The following is a 16340-nucleotide window of genomic DNA, read 5'->3' as shown; positions in this document are numbered from 1 at the left end:
TACCGGACTGAGCAGACCCGCTCTATATGGCTCAAGCTACCTGCCTGCATAAAGCTATGGCTCTTAGAGGAGCCCAAGAGATTAAGCGTGCACACCACAAACAACCAGCTCAAATGATCTGAGCGCGTCGCCATGTTTGTGGGCGGGCCTTTTAAAGACTAAGCCCTGCCCACCGACGCACGATTGGTGACTTTACCCGTGGACCAATCAGGCGGTGCCAGGTCACCGGGTCAGGTGGGTGCCAAACCACCAATCATGATCCGCCAGGTCACGGACATGCTCAGTACGGCAAACTCTGGACTTAGACTCCGCAAGCACTGTCTCTCTCTGCAACCCAGGCTTAACATTGTTAGGCACAACTACCTGGGAGATAAACAGTCCTCGTGGACCAGCTAGGCATTGAGGCTGATGGTAATGCTGAGCAGCATCAGCCCTGGCTGGTCTGAAATGGGAGACCACAGAAGGTCCTGGACCCATTTTGAATCCAGCACCAGACCGACGCCTAACAGATTCAGTGCTGCGTTACCTTATATAATATAAACTACTGTGTTGCTATTTTATTACTGTTGTTGCTACATTTTTCTGTTTTGTTACTACATTGTTACTGTGTTATTACTACATTGTTACTGCTTTATATATATTGTTACTTCATTGCTATTCTGTTCGTTACTGTTTTGTTACTACATTGCTTCTGTTTCATTACTGTGTTGTTACAAAATTGTTAATGTGTTGTCACTACATTGTTACTGTTTTGTTATTAAATTGATTCTGTGTTGTTACTGCTTACAGTTGTGCTCAAAAGTTTACATACCCCAGCAGAATTTTCCCTTTCTTGGCCTTGTTTCAGAGAATATGAATGATAACAAAAAAACTTTTTCTCCACTCATGGTTATTGGTTGGGTGAAGCCCTTTATTGTCAAACTACTGTGTTTTCTCTTTTTAAATCTTAGTGACAACCAAAAACATCCAAATGACCCAGATCAGAAGTTCACATACCCTGGTGATTTTGGCCTGATAACATGCACAGAATTTGACACAAATGGGTTTGAATGGCGACTAAAGGTAACATCCTCACCTGACCTGTTTGCTTGTAATCAGTGTGTGTGCATAAAAGCTGAGTGAGTTTCTGGGATGCAGACAGACACTAGCATCTTTCATCCAGCCACTGATGTTTCTGGATTGTGAGTCATGGGGATGGCAAAAGAATTGTCAACGGATCTAAGGGAAAAGGTAGTTGAACTGTATAACACAGGAAAGGGATACAAAAATGTATCCAAGGAATTGATAATGTCAGTCAGCAGTGTTCAAACTGTGATTAACAAATGGAAAATCAGGGGCTTTGTAAAAACCAAAGCACAGTCAGATAGACCAACAAAAATTTCGGCCACAGCTGCCAGGAAAATTGTTCGGGATGCAAAGAAAAACCCACAAATACCATCAGCTGAAATTCAGGACTCCCTGAAAACTAGCGGAGCGGCTGTTTCAAGATGCACAATAAAGAGGCACTTGAAGAAAAATGGCCTGCATGGTCGAGTCACCAGAAGAAAGCCATTACTGTGCAAATGCCACAAAGTATCTCGCCTACAATACATCAAACAGCACAGAGACAAGCCTCAAAACTTCTGGAACAAGGTAATTTGGAGTGATGAGACCAAAATTTAACTTTTTGGCCACAACCATAAACGTTACATTTGGAGAGAGGTCAACAAGACCTATGATGAAAGGAACACCATTCCTACAGTAAAGCACGGAGGTGGATCACTGATGTTTTGGGGATGTGTGAGCTAGAAAAGCACAGGAAACTTGGTAAAAGTTGGAGGGAAGATGAATGCAGCATGTTATCAGCAAATACTGGAGGCAAATTTGCACTCATCAGCCCAGAAGGTGGACATGGAACGTACCTGAACGTTCCAACATGACAACGATCCAAAACACAAGGCCAAGTCAACCCGTCATTGGCTACAGCAGAACAAAGTGAAGGTCCTGGAGTGGCCATCTCAGTCTCCCGACCTCAATATCATTGAGCCACTCTGGGAAGATCTCAAGCGCGCAGTTCATGCTAGACAGCCCAGGAATTTACAGGAACTGGAGGCTTTATGCCAAGAAGAATGGGCAGCTTTACCATCTGAGAAATTAAAGAACCTCTTCACAACTACCACAAAAGACTTCAATCTGTCATTGATGTTAGCGGTGGCAATACACTGTATTAAGAACTGGGGTATGCGAACTTTTGATCAGGATTAGTGTTGAGCGAGCACTAAAATGCTCGGGTGCTCGAAGCTCGGGCCGAACTCACTGTGATACTCGGGTGCTCGACCCGAGCAACGAGCCCAATGTTAGTCTATGGGAGACCCGAACATTTTTGCGGCGGCTCCCCGGCAGTCTGTAGAAAGCCTAAAAAGTGCCCAAAACGATAGTGACAGTGCTCAAATGACATGGGGACAGCATGGGGATCGCCCCTGGAAGCATTTCTGACCCCCAGGTCACTGCTGTCAACAACGTGGTCAGAGGTTTTAAGCCACTTTTACAGACTCACAATAAAACGTTCAAAAACGAAAGTGAAAGTGCTTTCCTGTGAAATATGTTAACCCCTTAACGACCATGGGTCTTTCTGTTTTTGTGTTTTCCTTTTTTGCTCCCCTTCTTCCCAGAGCCAGAACTTTTTTAATTTTCGTTCAATATGGCCATGTGAGGGCTTATTTTTTGCGAGACGAGTTGTACTTTTAAACACCATCATTGGTTTTACCATATCGTGTGCTGGAAAATGGGAAAAAAATTCCAAGTGCAGTGAAACTGCAAAAAAAAATGCAATTCCACAGTTGTTTTTTGGGTCCTTTTTTTACCACGTTCACAGATTGCTAAAACTGACCTGCCATCATTATTTTCCAGGTCGTTACGAGTTCATAGACACCAAACATGTATAGGTTCTTTTTTATTTAAGTGGTGAAAAAAAAATCCAAAGCTTGCTAAAAAAAACAAAAAAAATGACGCCATTTTCCGAGACCCTTAGCTTCTCCATTTTTCGGAATCTGGGGCCAGGTGAGGGCTTATTTTTTGCGTGCCGGGCTGACGTTTTTATTGATACCATTTTGGGGTAGATCCGATGTTTTGATCGCCCGTTATTGCATTTTATTGCAAAGTTGTAGCGACCAAAAAAACTTAATTCTGGCGTTTAAAATTTTTTTTTCGTTACGCCGTTTACTGATTGTATTAATTCTTCTTTTATATTGATAGATCGGGCGATTCTGAACGCGGCGATACCAAATATGTGTATGTGGTTTTTTTTTTATATATATATATATATATTATTTTGAATGGGGCGAAAGGGGGGTGACTTAAACTTTTATATATTTTTTATTTTTTTTATTTTTTTAAAAACGCTTTTTTTACACTTTCTGCTTGCTTCTATAGTCTCCAGAGGAGACTAGAAGCAGCAGTTGTCTGATTGCTTCTACTGCATACAAGCGATGAGCAGATCGCTTGTATGCAGGATAAATGCTCACTTGCTATGAGCGCTGACCACTAGGTGGCGCTCATAGCAATTGAGACATGACAACCACAGGCGTCTGCTGCAGACCCTGAGTTGTCATGCCCACCCATTGGTGACCCGCGATCACGTGACGGGGTCACTGATGGGCGGGGCTTAGGACTCCCGGAAGCGCGAGTTAAATGCCACTGTCAGAGATTTAACATGTTAACAGCCGCGGGTGGATTGCGATTCCAATAATCAGCTGACATGTGCTCGCTTCAGTGCAGGCTCACCGCCGGAGCCCCCGCTGAACCGGCCTTCCCGACCTGGTGCGTACTATTACTGACCAGGTCGGAAAGGGGTTAAGGAACATCCTTTCCAGGGTAAAGACTTGTGTATAAGGTAAAATAAATAACCAAAAACAAAAATACTCCTCCACACCTTGGGCTATGTTCACAAGTAGCATTTTTTATGCGTTTTTGCACGTTTGTATTGCTTTCAACCGTGACAAATGCATTCACCGGGAAATGTCATTTTAACATTTTACAACCTTATCTGGCCATGTGCTGTGTGACACATGCATACAGTGCTAAAAAGACATGGGAACAGCATGGGGAAGACCCCTGGAAGCATCTCTGACACCCAGGTCACTGCCTAAAAGTGTGCCCATCAGAAGTGATCCTTGCCGCATCAGAAGATGCAGACTTGCAACTATCCCCGTGCAAGTCCTTGTCCCAGGGCAGTGTTCAATTGTACCTCCCCCATAACTTGCAATACAAGCGCAAGTATGCAGCCTGCCACCCACCCACCCCCAGGCTGCAATACCATACTGCTAGCTTGCTTACACTTGAAATTGGGCCTTTTAGGCATGTGGAGGTGGAATCTGGCCACCACGTCATGGCTGCGTCGGTAGCCTGGTATTCATACTCAGTCCCCAGCCGCCCGGCGGCTGGGTGTCCACGCTTGGTCCCCAGCCGCCCCGCGGCCGGGTGCCCACACACAGTCCCCAGCCGCGTGGGGGTGGCCGGGTGTCCATAAACGGTCCCCAGCCGCCCCTATTTGTCCCGGTGCGCCTTATACCCAAGCGCGCATACCAAAACATTACCTGTGCCCTCCCCAGTGCATTTAGTGGGAAGGACAGCCTAACCACAAACACGTGGACAAGTGAATGTGGCCAGGAATGGTCCATCTCACTGACGCCTTCACACTGGGTTAATATTGTGGAAGCCGGGACACAGTTGGACACTGGGATGCAACACGTTCTCCAGACATAGAGGATTGCGGGTCCTGGGTCAATCAGGCTTCAACACAAGGTTCAGAAGGTAGACAGCAGCAGTGGTCGGCCTCCTACACAACGAGTAAATTATTCATGATCATGAGGCCATCCACCTCCTTAGCTTTCTGTTCCTTGGAAAGCAAGCGCATGTATGTAGTAGCAGCTAGGCCTGAGGTGGTCAGCGTTTTAGCGCATATTCTACCTCCTTCGAGGATTGCTGGATGTTTTCCTGCTACTATCCCAGTTCTATGACTCCCGTTAAAACAAAGCTTCAGGTGATGAATGATGGATGAGGTGGTGGCAAAGGAGAAAGAGCAGGAGGAACAGGGACCATTCACATCAATATCAGGCCAGCCAACCACACATGTCTTGTAGGATATGTTTCTGTACCAAAAGGAGCGGTTCAGCTACACAGTTATAAGGCATACAGTGAATGCAATGCCTACCAAAAATTTTGAGGCACTCCAATGCCCCTTGGAAGTGACATGGAGGTCAGAGGGCCTTAACTAAACCATTTTTTCCATTTATAGCAACTGGGTCTCCTGTACACTGTTGGCCTAAGCAGGGAATGGAAGGCTTTCCAAAAATTATTAGGCACTGCAATGCCCCTTGAAACAGACGTGGATTACAGCGTATTAAAAACCTTCTACCCATTATTGGGGAGTGGGTCTCCCTTAGTGTTCGCCTATGCATTGAAAAGCAAAAGCTGACAAAAATTAGGAGGAAATGCAATGCCCGTTGCAAGAGTCGTGGAGGTTAGAGCTAATTAAAAACAACATGTCAATGCCCCTTGGAAGAGCTGTGGAGTTCAGAGTGGTTTAACAAGACGGTTTTAATGCCCCTTAGAAGAGACGTGGAGTTCAGAGTGGTTTAACAAGACAGTTTTAATGCCCCTTGGAAGAGATGTGGAGGTCACAGTAGCTTAACAAGATGGTTTTAATGCCCCTTGGAAGAGACGTGGAGTTCAGAGTGGTTTAACAAGACAGTTTTAATGCCCCTTGGAAGAGTGGTGGAGGTTACAGTGGAATAAAAAGACAATATCAATGCCCCGTGGAAGAGACGTGGAGGTCACAGTAGCTTAACAAAGACGGTTTTAATGCCCCTTGGAAGAGTGGTGGAGGTCGCAGTGGAATAAAAAGACAATATCAATGCCCCTTGGAAGAGTGGTGGAGGTTACAGTGGAATAAAAAGACAATATCAACGCCCTGTGGAAGAGACGTGGAGGTCACAGTAGCTTAACAAGACGCTTTTAATGCCCCTGGGAAGAGTGGTGGAGGTCGCAGTGGAATAAAAAGACAATATTAACGACCCTTGGAAGAGACGTGGAGGTCACAGTAGCTTAACAAGACGATTTTAATGCCCCTTACAAGAGCCATGCAGTACAGCATATTAAAAACATTATTCCCATTATTGGGGAGTGGGTCTCCCATAGTCTTTGCCTATGCCTTCCAAGCAAAAGCTGCCAAAAATTAGGAAGGGGGAACTTGCAATGTCCCTTACAAGAGCCATGCAGTACAGCATATTAAAAACATTATTCCCATTATTGGGGAGTGGGTCTCCCATAGTCTTTGCCTATGCCTTCCAAGCAAAAGCTGCCAAAAATTAGGACAGAGGAACTTGCAATGCTGGCAACATGGACAACGGTCACCCTGGTGGTATAGTGGTCGTGGAGGCTGAGGATAAGGAGAAGAGCAAAAAAATGCCGAAATGAGGAAGCGTATACCCATGTGTGGGTGTGAAGCGATGCATGGGAATACACCTCCCGAAATAACACAGTGGATTTGACTTTATGTTACTCTGCTGTCATTTGGTGGTGATGAGAAGTCTGGCCCAATCCAGCCCTTGTTCATTTTGATAAGGGTCAGCTTGTCAGCATTGTCAGTTGACAGGCGAGTGCGCTTATCAGTTATAATTCCCCCAGCGGCACTAAAAACACGCTCCGATAACACGCTAGCGGCAGGGCAGGCCAGGACCTCCAAGGCATACAGAGTGAGTCCATTCCAAGTGTCCAGCTTGGATACCCAATAATTAAAAGGCACAGAGGAATCACGGAGGGCGCTGGTACTCCCTCACCATCTTTTGAAACTTTCCACTCCTTGTGAGAGTACCCTGCGCCTCAGGGTCTGTAAGCTGGGCAGGTCTCAGAAAACTGTCCTAGAACATTGACAGTGTTCCCCTGCCTCTGCTGGATTGGAGTTGCGTCTCTCTCGCCTGTATGCCTTAGTTGGGCAGCGAACTGTGACCTCTACCGCTACCGTGTTCAGATGGGAATTTTTTTAATAGTTCTGCAGCAAGGGCCTTCTGGTACTGCCCCATTTTTGTAGACCTCTCCAACTCAGGAATAAGAGAGTGAAAGTTCTCCTTGTAGAGGGGGTCTAAAAGTGTCATCAACCAGTAATGACTGTCACCCAACATTTTGACAATGCGAGGGTCACGGTTAAGGCAGCGTAACATAAAGTCAGTCATGGGTGCCAGACTGGTAACGGGCAAGACTTCCGTGTCCTCACCAAGATGGCGACTGATAGTGTTGAGCGATCACTAAAATGCTCGGGTGCTCGAAGCTCGGGCCGAGCTTACCGTGATACTCGGGTGCTCGACCCGAGCAACGAGCCCAATGTTAGTCTATGAGAGACCCGAGCATTTTTGCGGCAGCACCCCCGGCAGTCTGTAGAAAGCCTAAAAAGTGCCCAAAACGATAGTGACAGTGCTCAAAAGACATGGGGGCAGCATGGGGATCGCCCCTGGAAGCATTTCTGACCCCCAGGTCACTGCTGTCAACAACGTGGTCAGAGGTATTAAGCCACTTTTGCGGGCTCACAATAAAACGTTCTAAAACGAAACTGAAACGGTTTTCCTGTGAAATATGTTAAGGAATTTCCTTTCCAGGGTAAAAACTTGTGTATAAGGTAAAATAAATAACCAAAAACAAAAATACTCCTCCATACCTTGGGCTATGTTCACAAGTAGCATTTTTCATGCGTTTTTGCACTTTTATATTGCTTTCAACCGTGACAAATGCATTCACCGGGAAATGTCATTTTAACATTTTACAACCTTATCTGGCCATGTGCTGTGTGACACATGCATACAGTGCTGAAAAGACAAGGGATCAGCATGGGGAAGACCCCTGGAAGCATCTCTGACCCCCAGGTCACTGTCTAAAAGTGTGCCCATCAGAAGTGATCCTTGCCACATCAGAAGATGCAGACATGCAACTATCCCCGTGCAAGTCCTTGTCCCAGGGCAGTGTTCAATTGTACCTCCCCCATTCCTTGCAATGCAAGCGAAAATATGCAGCCAACCACCCACCCACCCACAGGCTGCAATACCATACTTCTAGCTTTCACTTGAAATGGGGCCTTTTAGCTTGGAGGAGGCCGAAGCTGGCCACTACCTCATGGCCGCTTCGGCAGCGAGGTATCCATACTCTGTCCCCAGCCGCCCGGCGGCCGGGTGTCCACGCTCGTTCCCCAGCCGCCAGGTGGCGGCCTGGTGTCCGTACTCAGTCCCCAGCCGCCCTGATTTCTCCTGTCAACTTCCCCCACACTTTTCTTAGCCTGGCCTGCTTTAGGGCAGCATTGGACGAGCCCACCAGAGAACCAGACTCCTCCGGTGGGCCCTGGCTTCTCCATCAGGGGAGTTGAGAGTGCCTAGGTGAGGAGCATGATGATGATGATAGAAGTTAGCATCTGCTTTGTTTTCTTGGAATGCAAGCGCATGTATGTAGTAGCGGCTAGGCCTGAGGTGGTCCGCGTTTTGGCGCAAATCCTACCTCCTCCGAGGATTGCTGGATGTTTTCCTGCTACTATCCCAGTTCTATGACTCCCGTTAAAACAAAGCTTCAGGTGATAAATGATGGATGAGGTGGTGGCAAAGGAGAAAGAGCAGGAGGAGCAGGGACCATTCACATCAATATCAGGCCAGTCAACCAGATATGTCTTGTAGGATATGTTTCTGTAACAAAAGGAGTGGTTCGGCTACACAGTTATAGGGCATACAGTGAGTGCAATGCCTACCAAAAATTTCGAGCCACTCCAATGCCCCTTGGAAATGACATGGAGGTCAGAGGGCGTTAACTAAACCTTTTTTTCGATTTATAGCAACTGGGTCTCCCGTGCACTGTTGGCCTAAGCAGTGAATGGAAGGCTTTCCAAAAATTATGAGGAACAGCAATGCCCCTTACAAGAGCCATGTGTGGCACCCCAGGGGTCTGGTCACCACAGTAATAGAGATATTACGTCGGAGAGCAAGTGGGAGGTTTCCTGGTCAGGATCCCTTAAACATGCAACATCCTCCTGCCCCAGTCTTGGGAGGGGAGAATTCTGCCCTTATAAACTGGATCTGGGGCGGGGTTGAGTGAGTCAGAGAACAGTCAGAGTCAGAGTGAGAGCAAGGGAAAGTAACAGCAAGGAGCTCTGTAGGAGCTAGGAGCTAGTAGCTAAAGACCAGGGGCTGGAAGCTGAGCAGAGCTCGCCCTGGCAGAAGACAATAGGAACCGGACACAGGAGTCCGAAGCTGTGAGGACTTATATATCCAGCAGCAGAAACCAGCCGGCAGGGGATTTCAGGTCCTCTGGCCATAGAAGCCCGGAGGCTCAGTCACAAGCAAGGGACCAGCACCGCCGTCGTGGAGCGGAGGCTAACAGAAGGCCCCAAGTCACCAGCCATACGGGTGAGCACTACACGGTACACTCAGGAACGTGGGCTACTTCTACCCGCTTACAGCAAGGTAGCCAGGAAGAGTGCAGACAGACGGGGAGGCCTACAACTCCACCTGGCCAGGGGAACTCCTGCTTGCTCACAGACTGACCAGGCCTCTTATGCTAGCCAGTACTCCCGGGAGGGTCTACTTTATAATCATCAGTAAAGACCCTGAACTGCACTGCAAAGACTCTGAGTCGTTCCTGCTGCACTCGTGCACCATCACCCCCATCATCCACACTCACTGCCCTGAGGCTATACTCCTCCCGAGGGGAGTTATACCATTCTATGCTGCGCACAAAACACCAGCCTCAGCGGTCTGCCTCGCAGCGGTGGTACTCCCTGACCGCAATCCACGGGTGGCGCAGTCGGACAATTAACCTCAAAACCTAAGAAAGACTGCCACTGGTTTGACCAGCCTGAGCCACGGGACCGGGTCACCGCCACGGAGACTACAGACCTCAGAGACCCGGCACCGGGTATCCCACACACGTGTACACACGGCCCAGGGGGCGCGTCACATGCAGTACAGCATATTACAAACATGAGTCCCATTATTGGGGAGTGGGTGTCCCATAGTATTTGCTTATGCCTTGCAAGCAAAAGCTGCCAAAAATTAGTACGGAGCAACTTGCAATGCCCCTTACAAGAGCCATGCAGTACAGCATATTACAAACATAAGTCCCATTATTGGGGAGTGGGTGTCCCATAGTATTTGCTTATGCCTTGCAAGCAAAAGCTGCCAAAAATTAGGACGGATCAACTTGCAATGCCCCTTACAAGAGCCATGCAGTACAGCATATTACAAACATAAGTCCCATTATTGGGGAGTGGGTTTCCCATAGTATTTGCTTATGCTTTCCCAGCAAAAGCTGCCAAAAATTAGGACGGAGCAACTTGCAATGCCCCTTACAAGAGCCATGCAGTACAGCATATTACAAACATAAGTCCCATTATTGGGGAGTGGGTGTCCCATAGTATTTGCTTATGCCTTGCAAGCAAAAGCTGCCAAAAATTAGGACGGAGCAACTTGCAATGCCCCTTACAAGAGCCATGCAGTACAGCATATTACAAACATAAGTCCCATTATTGGGGAGTGGGTCTCCCATAGTATTTGCTTATGCCTTGCAAGCAAAAGCTGCCAAAAATTAGGACGGAGCAACTTGCAATGCCCCTTACAAGAGCCATGCAGTACAGCATATTACAAACATAAGTCCCATTATTGGGGAGTGGGTCTCCCATAGTATTTGCTTTTGCTTTCCCAGCAAAAGCTGCCAAAAATTAGGACGGAGCAACTTGCAATGCCCCTTACAAGAGCCATGCAGTACAGCATATTACAATCATAAGTCCTATTATTGGGGAGTGGGTCTCCCATAGTATTTGCTTATGCTTTCCCAGCAAAAGCTGCCAAAAATTAGGACGGAGCAACTTGCAATGCCCCTTACAAGAGCCATGCAGTACAGCATATTACAAACATAAGTCCCATTATTGGGGAGTGGGTGTCCCATGGTATTTGCTTATGCTTTCCCAGCAAAAGCTGCCAAAAATTAGGACAGAGGAACATGCAATGCTGGCACCCTGGTGGTATAGTGGTGGTGGAGGCTGAGGATAAGGAGAAGAAGATTAAACAGCCGAAACGAGGAAGCGTATACCCATGTGTGGGTGTGAAGCGGTGCATGTGAATACACCTCCCGAAATAACACAGTGGATTTGACTTTATGTTACTCTGCTGTCATTTGGTGGTGATGAGAAGTCTGGCCCAATCCAGCCCTTGTTCATTTTGATAAGGGTCAGCTTGTCAGCATTGTCAGTTGACAGGCGAGTGCGCTTATCAGTTATAATTCCCCCAGCGGCACTAAAAACACGCTCCGATAACACGCTAGCGGCAGGGCAGGCCAGGACCTCCAAGGCGTACAGAGCGTGTTTATTCCAAGTGTCCAGCTTGGATACCCAATAATTAAAAGGCACAGAGGAATCACGGAGGACGCTGGTACGATCGGCAAGGTACTCCCTCACCATCTTTTGAAACTTTCCACTCCTTGTGAGAGTACCCCGCGCCTCAGGGCCTGTAAGCTGGGCGGGTGTCAGAAAACTGTCCCAGAACGTTGACAGTGTTCCCCTGCCTCTGCTGGATTGGAGTTGCATCTCTCTCGCCTGTACGCCTTGGCTGGGCAACGAACTGTGACCTCTGCTGCTAGCGTGTTCAGATGGGAATTTTTTTAAGAGTTCTGCAGCAAGGGACTTCTGGTATTGCCCCATTTTTGTAGACCTCTCCACCTCAGGAATAAGAGAGTGAAAGTTCTCCTTGTAGCGGGGGTCTACAAGTATCACCAACCAGTAATGACTGTCACCCAACATTTTGACAACTCGAGGGTCACGGTTAAGGCAGCGTAATATAAAGTCAGCCATGCGCGCCAGACTGGTAACGGGTAAGATTTCCGTGTCCTCACCAAGATGACGACTGACCATGCTCTCCTCCTCCTCCTCCTCTTCCTCCTCCCCCCTGTCCTTAGGCCACCCACGCTGAACCGACGGTATGACACTTGTACAGGTACTACCGTCTACAACGCATGATAGCAGCTCCTGTTCTTCCTCCTCCTCCTCCTCCTCCTCCTCTCCCTCATTGTCCCCCAATGCACGTTGGGATGAGATGAGGCTGGGCTGTGTGTAATCGCCCGCTACGGCTTCTTGATCCATCTCATCATACTCTGGCTGCAATGCCTCCTCTTTAATTCTTTGCAGAGAGCGTTGCAAAAGACAGACAAGTGGGATGCTGACACTAATGATGGCGTCATCGCCACTCACCATCTTGGTGGTCTCCTCAAAGTTTGTCAGGATGGTACATATGTCAGACATCCAGGTCCACTCCTGAGGTCTTATGTGTGGAGTCTGACCTGAATATCGACGGCCTTGTTGCAGCTGGTACTCCACAACTGCTCTCTTCTGCTCACAAATCCTTTGCAACATGTGGAGGGAAGAGTTCCAACGTGTGGGGACATCACACACCAGTCGGTGTGCAGGAAGCTGCAAATGCTGCTGCAACACAGCAAGGGCGGCGGAAGCTGTAGCCGACTTGCGAAAATGAGCTGACAGGCGGTGTACTTTCACGAGCAGATCTGGCAACTCGGGGTACGATTTAAGAAACCGCTGAACCACGAGGTTAAGCACATGAGCCAGGCATGGTACGTGTGTGATCTCACCTCGCCTCAGAGCCGCCACCAGGTTACGGCCATTGTCACACGCGACCATGCCGGGATGTAGGTTCAGCGGTCTCAGCCACAGATCTCCCTGCTCTTTCACAGCTGTCCACAACTCACAAGCAGTGTGAGGTTTATCACCTAAGCTTATGAGTTTCAGCACAGCCTGTTGCCGCTTGGCGGAGGCAGTACTGCAATGCTTCCAGCTTGTAACTGATGTGGTGATATCTGAGATGGAGGCTGAACATGAGGAGGAGGAGGAGGATGCGCAGGAGCTGTACACTGTGGGGGCAACTCTGACTGACATAGGGCCCGCAATCCTCGGTGTGGGGAGGATGTGTTCCGTCCCAAGGTCCGACTGGGTCCCGGCTTCCACTATGTTTACCCAGTGTGCCGTCAGAGAGATGTACCGTCCCTGGCCACAAGCACTTATCCACGTGTCCGTTGTCAGGTGGACTCTCCCAGTAACTGCGTTGTTGAGGGCACGGCAGATGCTTTGGGACACGTGCTTGTGTAGTGCGGGGATGGCACACCGGGCAAAATAGTGTTGGCTGGGGACCGAGTACCGAGGGACGGCCACCGCCATAAGATTGTGGAAGGATTCCGTCTCCACCAGCCTAAAAGGCAGCATTTCCAATGCAAGCAGTCGTGAAATGTGCGAATTTAGGACTGTGGCCTGTGGGGCGTTAGCTGCGAATTTCCGCTTTCGTTCAAAGGTCTGGGATATGGACAATTGAACGCTGCGGTGGGACGTGGACGTGGACGTTGATGTTGTTTCTTGAGAAACTGCCATAACAAGTGAAGACTTAGAGGAGGGGGCATCTTTACATGCAGTATGGACAGGGGATTGCCTTGCACACACAACAGGGGGTTCTATTGCACGCACAACAGTGGAAGAAGCAGTGGTGACACCCGCTGACACTGGTCGTGGACCCTGGGTTTCGCCCCAAAAAGTCGGGTGCTTTGCTGCCATGTGCCTGATCATGCTGGTGGTGGTCAGGCTGGTAGTTTTGTCACCCCTGCTGATGCTGGCATGGCAGGTGGAACATATGGCCTTTTTGGGGTTATCAGCAGAGTCTTTAAAAAATTTCCAGACTCTGGAAGACCTACCGCTTGTACTGGCAACGTCCCTTGTGTTGGTGTTACGGGGAACGGTTGCCTGCCTTCTGTCTGCGGCCACCACACTGCTTCTTCCTGACTGTTGGGGTACTCTGCCTCCCTCCCCCTGTGTGCTGCTGGCCTTACTCTGCATGTCCTCCTTCAACGTTGGGTCAGTTACTAGATCATCCACCACCTCCTCCTCTTCCACTTGCGCACCACGATCCTCCTCCTCACTTCCTGGCAATTGTGTCTCGTCATCGTCCACCTCTTGTGACAGATTGCCAACGTCGACTTCCTGTGGCCGTGGCTGTTCAAATATTTGGGCATCGCAACATGGGATCTCCTCTTCCACCACTTCAAGCGTATCAGGCGAGGGGCCCAAATATGGAAATGGACCAGTGAACAGCTCTTCAGAGTGTCCAAGTGTGGGATCACTTGCTGTCTGACGACACTCGGCATGGTGGGAGGAAGGAGCATCAGGGTGAGGAGGAGTATGCGGTCTAGACTCACGGCTACTAAGAGTTGACCGTGTGGAAGACAGACCGGAGGTGGTGGTGCCCAGGTAACTGGAAGTATTGTCTGCTATCCAATTAATAACCTGTTCACACTGATCAGTTCTCAATACTGGTGTTGTTCTGTGCTTCCCTAGTAATTCGGTCAAGAAGTGGGAGCGAGAAGATGTGGCTGTTGGTTGTGGCACATTTTCACCTTGGCCACGGCCCCGTCCTCTGCACGAACCATCACCAGAACGTCCACTTCCACGTCCCTTGCCACGCGCCTTGCCCATTGTAAATGAAGTAAAATAGCTTACACTTGCACTATCAATGGAAAAAGGGTAATAAAGAGTAGATTAGAACCGTGGAAGAGGAAAACCACAGTTATTGTTTACTGGGGTATACCACACTTTTTTAAATAGAGATATTTGCGGCTGAACAGTGAGCGACACAATCAAACTGCTTTTTTTTTAGGTACCAAAGGCCCAAAACTGGATAGTACAGCGATTTGACCCGTGGAACTGCGAAACCACACTGGGATGTCGGGCCTACACAAGACTATTTTCAACAGATATATTTTTGTGTCACAACAGTCAGGAGACACTACTGTTTTTCTTTACGGAAAAAACTACCAAAACCTGAATAATAGAGATTTTTTACCGTGGGATGGCAAAACCACAGTTATTGTTTACTGGGGTATACCACACTTTTTTAAATAGAGATATTTGCGGCTGAACTGTGAGCGACACACTCAAACTGCTTTTTTTTTAGATACCAAAGGCCCAAAACTGGATAGTACAGCGATTTGACCCGTGGAACTGCGAAACCACACTGGGATGTCGGGCCTACACAAGACTATTTTCAACAGATATATTTTTGTGTCACAACAGTCAGGAGACACTACTGTTTTTCTTTACGGAAAAAACTACCAAAACCTGAATAATAGAGATTTTTTACCGTGGGATGGCAAAACCACAGTTATTGTTTACTGGGGTATACCACACTTTTTTAAATAGAGATATTTGCGGCTGAACAGTGAGCGACACACTCAAACTGTTTTTTTTAGATACAAATGGCCCAAAAGTGGATAATACAGAGGTTTGAACCGTGAAACTGCAAAGCCACACTTGTATTTCTCGGGCCTACACCAGACTATTTTCAACAGATATATTTGTGTCTGAACAATCAGGAGACACTATTTATTTTTTACGGCAAAAAATGCCAAAAGCAGGATAATAGAGATGTTTTACCGTGGAACAGCAAAACCACAGTTATAATTTACTGGTGTATACCAGACTTTTTTGAATATATATATATTTGCAGCTGAACAGTGAGCGACACACTCAAACAGTTTTTTTTAGATACAAATGGCCCAAAAGTGGATAATACAGAGGTTTGAACCGTGGAACTGCAAAACCACACTTGTATTTCTCGGGCCTACACCAGACTATTTTCAACAGATATATTTGTGTCTGAACAATCAGGGAGACACTATTATTTTTTTTTTTTACAGCAAAAAATGCAAAAAGCAGGATAATAGAGATTTTTTACCGTGGAACAGCAAAAGCACACTTCTGTCTCTCTGGCCTACACCAGACTATTTTCAACAGATATATTTGTGTCTGAAAAATCAGGGAGACACTATTATTATTTTTATACAGCAAAAAATGACAAAACAGGATAATAGAGATGTTTTACTGTGGAACAGCAAAACCACAGTAATAATTTACTGGTGTATACCAGACTTTTTTAAATATATATATTTGCGGCTGAACAGTGAGCGACACACTCAAACTGTTTTTTTTAGATACAAATGGCCCATAGAACTGCAAAACCACACTTCTATTTCTCTGGCCTACACCAGACTATTTTCAACAGATATATTTGTGTCTGAAAAATCAGAGGCACACTTTTTTTTTTTGGGGGGGGGGGCACCAAAAGGTTAATAAGATGGGTATTTGTACATTGTGAAGGAGGAAAAAAAAAATAGGATTTAGATAAAAAAAAAGGATTTTTCCTGGCCCCCGGGACCTGGAGCTAAGTCCAGCAATTTCAGCAACAGGAGCAGCACACAGGACTGTAATGCAGCGTTTGCTGGTATAA

The sequence above is a fragment of the Phyllobates terribilis genome, unplaced genomic scaffold (assembly GCF_046119375.1).
Source record: "Phyllobates terribilis strain yellow unplaced genomic scaffold, ASM4611937v1 Scaffold_7__3_contigs__length_470593459, whole genome shotgun sequence".
Taxonomy (NCBI): domain Eukaryota; kingdom Metazoa; phylum Chordata; class Amphibia; order Anura; family Dendrobatidae; genus Phyllobates; species Phyllobates terribilis.
The sequence above is the reverse complement of the archived record's forward strand: the minus strand, read 5'-3'. Positions refer to the sequence as shown.